Raw genomic sequence first — 7,957 nt, 5'->3', positions numbered from 1 at the left:
TTATTTGCTTGTTTTACAAAGTCTTATGCACATAGCCGTCCCTCATTATGGACTAATAGACTTGAGGAAAGGTAGTTAGTCAAAAACATCTACCGCTAAAGTTTGGGCTCTTCTTATTTGACCGTCACTCTTATAGTGCACCTAAGGCTCCAAAGTGGGAGTACGTGTTTGCTAAAATGGATGTAAACCATTAATTCTTAAATTCACAGTCCTAACACGCGAGCCTCTAGGCCACGCCCAACCCACCACACATACAAATATTTTTTAATATTATATGGTTCGTATTTTAGTAAAACAAAACCTGAAATACATTTTAAAAGCAACGTTAATTACGTGTGATAGTTCCGCTGGTGGGTCATCAGTAAGTTCTGGGAAGTACAATGGTAAAATCCGGAGTTCGATTCAACGCGTTGGTAGCTTTGTGCTAGAAACCAAACCAAAAAAAAAACACGCGATACAGAAATCCCGTGAACAAGAAGTGATCAGTTTTTATCACCTTATCATTGAATATTAGCAAATATTTTAACTGAGTTTTACAAACATTACATAATTTTACCAGTTTCTGTTTTATGTAGCTTTCTACTTGATATGAACAGATCTCAAGATATTCGCTTTTTATTTCAATTTGTGATACAATTAGGATACGCTTTCGGTTCTGGATATAAACAAATATACTTTCCTGACATACCATCTACCCCAACCTTGTGGGTGAGTGGTAAGCTTATATCGCTAAAATTCAGTGTTCGATCCCTAATGTAGGCACAGCGTAGATAGCCCATTGTGCAGTTTTGTGCTTATCAACAAGCAAACGACTCATTCTAAAATTATCAAATCTACTCAGTAAAAATTACTCTTACGTTAATTGAAAATAAAGTTTTTAAAAAAGCTTAAAGTTATCAAACCTTTTTCTTTGCAAAATGTACGTCTAGAGATTTAACCCCGAAAATCCTATACAGGTTGTACGAAAAACAATGTTTTGAACTGAGTTACTTACATTTGTAATCCTAACAAGCCAGATGAAACTGGATTAATCACACTAATGGATATATAGCTAATCAAGTAAATATAGGCACACTAAGTAAAAGACCTAGAGCTCCCTTGATAAATTCTATTAATTGTATTCATATATCTTATCAACTATGATCCATCTGGTGAGTAGCTCCTAAACAAACTATACTTTTTGTCAATTACTTTGGAGTAATGAAAATTACTATAAAATTTCACTAACATGGACACCTAAAGTTTATCACCATTAAAGCAAACCAAGAACGACAGATAAAATATAACATTTTAATCTTATATTTTCAAATTATTATGTTACATTTGTTGATAAAGAGAAAATTTGGACATGTTTTATGATAATTTTTATTCTTTTTTGTTTTGTTATTAAGTGCATAGCTGCTCACAATGACGTCTTGTGCGATATTTTCAGGTTAAACCGATTTCCCAAAGGAGCATTAGGTAGGTCCGCTTTATAACGAGAGGGTCGGGCAGGAAAAATTGTGAAGTAAGTCTGAATTCAACTGACTAACCGAATTCAAGCAAATAAATAAACAGACTGACCAGGATGCTTTATAGAAAATTAAAGCAATCTTTATTTAAACCAATGGATAAATACAGTGTCCGTACTGCTATTAGGACACTGGATGATTGTCTTTTACTGGACTCGTGAAATGATCAACATATTTTCTTCTCACAAAATTTCTTTCCATCAGCCAACTTATTTAAAATTCCTGCATACTATTTAAATCCGACTTTTCTTAAGTAATCGGAAGACGTATAGAATTGATCATGTGAAAAAAAACTGGTTCAGGAGGAAATATTTCCACATGATCCAATGCGATCTATTAATTGCAATGGCAAAGGAAAAGGATTGAAGGATCAAGGGCAAGCCCATAAACGTATAACGTTTCATAAAAATTATAATATCTCCGCAGAGAGACATACTGTTTTCCTATTTCCTCTTCTTCCTTTCGTTTTTTTTCTTCTTCCAAGCACTTTTCAATCGACCGCCATTCTTCATTTCTCGGTGGACTGACTGGAAACTTGGTAAGGTTATACCTTGGTCCAATAAGCCCAGACACCTTTCCAATTTTTCATTTAGTCCTTTTTAAGAATTTTATATAATCAAAAGTCAAACAACCCAAAAATATATATTTTGGGCTCTTATGTGGCCACATTTACAACCATCAAGATGAAAATTGGCTCAAATATAAATTTTCATGCGCCCAGAACATTGACCTAAAAAGTTGGATTTGCTTATTTAGAGCCTTTTCAGGGGATCAGAGCTCACAAAAAAGAATAATTTTGGGATTATTCGTTAATTACTCGTCCATATTTTGATCAATTTACATGGAATTTGGTACAAAGATACCTTTCCATAGGTCCCATATATTGACAAATAAAAATGATAGTGAACTTGCCCATTTCTAATAATTATAGGGATCAAGATGCCACATAATTTTAGGGTTTTTGACAATTACTCCACCGTATTCTGACAAACTTATATGGGATTTGATACAAAGAGGCTTTTGTACAGGCCCATATATATATATATATATATACAAAAATGTGGGGTATGCCAGTTTTTGGTCATTTTAGCAGGGGTCAAGAGGTTAAATAAACCCATAATCTTAGGAGTTTTGATCAATTACTTAGCTTTGTTTCGATCAATTTACATGAAATTTGGTAAAAAGATACTTTTTTGCAGATTCCAAATAAAAATATAGACAATTTTGGAATTTTTGTCTTTTGCTCAATTTTTCAGCGAGGAAAGTACAATTTAGGATTTTCATGAACTATTCATGTGTATGTCAACCAACTTACATACGATTTGGTACAAAGATACCTTTTTGCGAATCCCAAGCACTAATATAGAAAGTTTTCGATTTTTCTAGTGTCAGAATTGACCATGTCGGGATTGCGTGGCGGAAACATGTTGCATTCGCCCGCGAATGTTGGCTTCTTTAATTATAAATTATATTTTACTAAATTTAAAAAATTCTTACCGAAGGTGAAAGCACCAACAATAAAATATTGTGACGCCATCTGTTGGTTTGTAACTATATTTATGTTGCGTTTCACACATACACTGGTGTTTAAAGATATGATATATAGCGCAGACCTTTTAACATTAATTGCAGTCTGCATGATCTATGTAATGCACATGCTCAACTGACAAACTGTGCTGATGTATTGACCAATGAATAAGCTTCGGTCTACCCACTGAAGTAGTTAATATCGACTAGCACACATTGATTATCTCGTCCATTTTCCGGAAGAAGACCAGTGACATACAGGTATACAGAAATGTTCTCTGTAACGGAATCACCAAAAATTACCTGCTGAAGCCAGTTTTTCTTTTTTGGACTGTGCACACTCTTCAATAATTTGACTCGAACATAGCCAGTAATAAATGCTATTGCGTGTTAGCACAGGCACATGTAACACCTTGGTGGCCTTCAATCCTTACATTGTGCAAAGTCTGAAGTATGTCTTACTTAATAGTTCTGGGGACTACTAGCTTTGATGGATTATAACAATGACACAGCACACCTTAGTGCTCTTAGAAACTGCTCGTACAAGTACCACAAGTTACTTGTATCCAATCTTTGCTGCCTGTGTTTTACTTTATTGCATGACGTGGAGAGCTAAATCTAGATCTAGGTCTTTCATTTGCTCTTCCTGGAGCTCGTGAAAAGTGTAATTATGGTATCCAACTGCAGAAACGATGTTAATTCCAAATGGTGTTTAGGGTCAGACATTCATTGAACAGACGTTAACTTACCATGTGGCGAGACAATCTATTATTGTTTCCATGTTGTCAGCCTGAGCAACATTACACAACAAAGTGGTGATACAATGTACAAGTATCTCTTCTGGATTTCTAAAATTCACAAGCTACGATACAGTTATGTTTCATGAAGACCACAAACTGTGAGCAGTTCATCATGCAGTACCTACATTCAGGAGCCATCAACATATGACTAATGTAGGCAATCACAAATTCAACTATATCCGACAAATGAGGTAACTTACCTAGCTCTACTATCACTGGCATCAGTATTCAACAGAGATTCTCAGTCTTTTTGTGGATATGCCAACACTGGAGGTTCTACTAATGTGTGTTTTAACAAATTAATTGTTTATTCACGTCCCTCAGTGTATCCAAAATGCAAAGTAGTTTTAATGAAAGTCAATAATGGAATAGCAATATCGGAGGAATTGGTCATAAAACATCGATAATATTATAATATGATAAAACTGCAGAGTTCTTGCGTGATCATGGGTTGAGACCACTCTTTTTTTCTGCTGCGATCTTTGCAGGATCAACATAAACTCCATTATTATGAGAATATGATAAATTGTACAATGTGACCAAAAAATTTCTCCTATTTGTGTATGAACTCTGACTTCCCTGGTTCCAACTTCAAGCCTACTTTTCTTATTTGCTGAAATACTAGGCATTGGTTTTCAACAATAGAGTTGAACGTGTGGCCAAACATCAAGACATCATCAACATAGACTTGAAATTTCTGCCATACCAGTCTCTTTCATATAAGTTCTATTAGCTTCTTAAAATTGGTGGGTACATTACTCAAGCCGAATAGCATCATATAAAACTTGTACCACATCCCTACTACTAAAAGCAGCTTGAGGTCTGTTCTCGTCATACAATATGGATATCAAGTTTAAGGTGCTAAATCACTGCACACCTTCTAATGCATCAAAGTATTCACCTGTCCACCTGTTGCACAGGTAAGACTAGTTGATGATTTCTGCAACTCGTCCATTCCTAAGATCACAATGTCATAATCAAGGTCAGAGATGATTACTTTCATTTTGTCACGTCGTCTAGACATAGGTGGATGTGTGCCTCTTCATTCACATTTAGTCTATCACCATTTGTCAGAATGAAGTCGATATTAGCTGGCTTCACTCAGAGTGACTGATACACATCAAGATCAACCAGTGTCTTGGCAGTTTCTTTATCAACCAGGAATTCTGTCTCTCACCCCTGTATCTTTATTGGCACATACAAAGCACAACTAAGCCCTGCGAGAGTTAGGCTGACCACCAAACCTTTGTCACAAGCTGTTTGGTACATTCTCCCAAGTTGGAGGTTAGACCCATCTTAGGCTTCTTAATTTCGTAGAGCCAAAGCAGCTGCAGCTACAGCTTGCCGACAACCTGCACCTGCTGTACAGTTGGGTGAAACTAATTATTTTGCCTATATTGTGGTTACAGGCAATTCATTTTGAAGTGACCCAGTTACCCACCTAAAGCAAATGCTTCAGCTCCCTCCTTCCAAAGTGAATTCACGATGAAGACATAATTTGCACTGCCTGTGGCACAAAAATTGCAGGATAGCCATGGAAGTCCTGTCCACTCATTAATATTCAATGAAGCCGTGTCACAATACCAGGTTGTATTGATTACTGGATTACCCTCTGCAAATCACGAGCTTGCGTGATGTATTCATTTAAGGAAGACGCTACAACCAGGGTAGAGCAAATGCAGTTGTGGGGTTCTTCCTCTTCTCTGAGACTTATTCAAAATGATAATTCTCTTCACAACAACAACTTTTTCCATCAGGCTAAAAATGTCTTTCACATTTAAGTGACGTCTCCTCGTCTCACTGTTTATCCTCTTGACAAATTTGTCTGCAAGGATATCCACGTGATATGTCAAAACCATTGGAGTGTTATGCATGCAACGCAGATCTTCCACGTAATAGACCAAGCTCTCGATGAGGTTCTTCTCTCAAACCTTGACGATGATGCTATTGTCTACTCTATTCTCCATCAGCTCGAAACATCAACCCAACTTGGCCACGAATGCATCCCAGTCTCAAATTTTGGTAGGCCCGGCATGGCCAGGTGGTTAGGGAGCTTGACTCGCAATCTACGGGTCGCGGAGGAGGGAGCTGGTTCAGTCAACTTGGAAATGTATGGAGATTAAATGACAAAATTTGGCAATGTATCAACATGTTCTTATATGTAGGGGTGTTTTTCAGCTCATTTTTTTGCAGTATTTTATGGTTAATTGTGCTTTTCTTCCCACGAAATAAAATATTCTAGAAAATATGAAATGATATTTAGATGGTTGGTTACCAGAAAATGTTGAATCTGGAATATATGTGATTATATTTTTACCTCAAAACGAAAGATATAGGCAGTGATGGAAATGGGAGTACACGCGGGTACACGCAGTGTACCTAGTTATCAGTTTGCACTTTTCCTCCGTTGGTTAAGTTCAGTACCACTGAATATGTTTATTAACCCTATCGTCACGGGTCAAAAGCCATATCATCGCGTTTGTTGACTTACATTCAAAATTTTATTGAACTACTATTATATGAATTTATATCAATACGTTTGGTATGAAATTGTAGACTGTAATTAAAATTTTAGTGTTATACATAAGTTAATTTCTAAATTTAAAAGTAAATATTATAAGAACACACCAAAATATCGATTTTTTTGTGTCACGTGTTATGTTGAATGCAGCATTGGTTCAAATTAGATGTGTGTGATGTCCAAATATAAAATTTATAGTTTCTTACGAATTACGAACTCAAATTACCGATATTGACAAGCTAGAATATAAAATAAGAACCTCCTATATTTTCTATTCGCTTTTTCTTATACCTATCACCCCACTGTTCCTTCTAAGCGTGTACCTAGTTCCCAAAACCCGTTTCCTTTCCTGGATATAGGCAATAATTTCTTAGGTATAAAACTTTAAACTGTGTAACTGGATTCTCTTTGGATTAATAAGTTATTATTTTTATTGTATTTAGAAAAAAATCATATAGTTTGAAAAAGTTAGAAATCGACTAAAATTATGTTTCATTAATTTTTTTTATCTCTTCGAATAAATAATAATCAAAAACGACGAAATATTTATCCACCAGATGACGAAGAAGTAGTATGTAAAGAAAGAAAAGGAATTTAATTTAACATTTTAAGCCTTTTAATTTACTTTAAACTGTAGTAAATTTTAGGTGTATTACCATTAAGTAAATACTTGGGATTTCTGTAAGTTGTAAGCCACATGTTAGTTTCGTCATATTAAATTACAGCAATAATTTCATATTTTAGCAGCTGCTTTTTTCTTCCTTTTTTTGTGACGGCTACAGAAATTGTACTGTAGTGTAGAGTAGTAATTTGATGCAATATTAGCAATTATTCACGTTGTGTAATAACACTCGGTTGTGTCAATTACAATGGAAAAAATTAGTACTTGACGAAAAATCTATTCCATATTTAAACTGATTCATAATTGTACTATTAATTTTATTAATAATATTATTATTACTTAGCTATTTGATTAATTAATTATTTTTAGAGACGTAGCACTGAACGACAAGGAAGTGACAACCAAGTTTGTAAGAAAATTCATAGATAATGTTAATGTTTTGTAAACTTTACGTAATAATCAATCTGAATTCAGTTTCAATTATTATTTAAATTTACTTCATAATTCATTATCCCTTGGACCAATCAGTTACATGATAATACATATTTGTTCCCTCCAGCAACTATGCTATGTTAAGTGTTTAGAATACTTATAAAGTTATAGTCTATACTAGTAAGTAGTATCGAATTATGTGAGGAGTCGTGATAATTAATCCATTGTACAATAAATGTTTTTTTTTTTCTTCAGTAAGACAGAATATGAAAGTTATATTTCATATAGATACAATACTGAGACCAGGGTTTCTTACACCAACCTTATTACAGTTTAAATTACATTTACTAAGATGTGATAAAATAAGAGTGAGGGACAATAGCTGGTTACGGGAGGGGAAAGGGTGTCCTTTTCATTTATACCAATGAGAAATTGTTTATAGCCATGTATGAAATTTCATAATATATATATTAAAGAGTAAATTTTGATATACAGGGTGGGACAATAATACTATACTGTATACAGTTGTTTCATTTAGAACATC

The 7,957-nt window shown here is 34.6% G+C and overlaps 1 protein-coding gene across 3 annotated transcripts in view; it reads left to right on the top strand.

Moving 5' to 3' along the window:
• Positions 1-6,909: 6,909 nt before the first annotated feature.
• LOC106468548 (HIG1 domain family member 2A-like) overlaps positions 6,910-7,957 on the top strand; it is an 8,056-nt gene continuing 7,008 nt past the window's right edge. The window contains exon 1 of one of the 3 annotated variants that reach the window (XM_013928982.1): positions 6,910-7,040. The gene's annotated coding sequence lies outside the window, so the exon portion shown is untranslated. Of the gene's footprint in view, positions 7,059-7,178; positions 7,391-7,957 lie in introns of those variants that run through there. The other 2 variants (XM_022396883.1, XM_022396882.1) reach the window with 2 other exon arrangements.

The sequence above is a fragment of the Limulus polyphemus genome, unplaced genomic scaffold, assembly GCF_000517525.1.
Source record: "Limulus polyphemus unplaced genomic scaffold, Limulus_polyphemus-2.1.2 Scaffold3050, whole genome shotgun sequence".
Lineage (NCBI taxonomy): Eukaryota > Metazoa > Arthropoda > Merostomata > Xiphosura > Limulidae > Limulus > Limulus polyphemus.
Note: the sequence above shows the minus strand (reverse complement) of the source record. Positions and strands in the feature narration are given on the sequence as shown.